At 44.5% G+C, this 290-nt stretch overlaps 1 protein-coding gene across 1 annotated transcript in view; it reads left to right on the top strand.

Annotated features, from left to right (window-relative positions):
- The window catches only part of LOC119592929 (nephrin-like), a gene marked incomplete at its 5' end in the record, with an annotated part of 119,178 nt that overhangs the window by 93,073 nt on the left and 25,815 nt on the right, over positions 1 to 290 (top strand). Inside the window, 1 exon segment of the mRNA XM_037941821.1 lies at positions 131 to 263.

Genomic DNA, 290 nt, shown 5'->3' with positions numbered 1-290 from the left:
AAGTAGGTATACATAACTCTAAATATTTACTTGATCATCTGCATAAACTTAGTCTATAAAAATACAGTCATAATGACGCAGTTTTGCAAAACATGCAACATCTAACCCCCTTTCCTCTCTCTTGTTGCAGGTCCTCTGAAATCAACGCGGGCGGTCGTGGGCGGTCTTGCAGAACTCCCTTGCAACATCACCTCGCCCATTCTCGGGGATCCGCCTCTTTTGGTCCTTTGGTACAAGGCCGGGTTGCATAAGCCTATTTACAGGTGAAGATTGACTTTTTTAGTTAGGCC

This window comes from Penaeus monodon, chromosome 31, assembly GCF_015228065.2.
Source record: "Penaeus monodon isolate SGIC_2016 chromosome 31, NSTDA_Pmon_1, whole genome shotgun sequence".
NCBI classification, from domain to species: Eukaryota; Metazoa; Arthropoda; class Malacostraca; order Decapoda; family Penaeidae; genus Penaeus; species Penaeus monodon.
The sequence above is the reverse complement of the archived record's forward strand: the minus strand, read 5'-3'. Positions and strand labels throughout refer to the sequence as shown.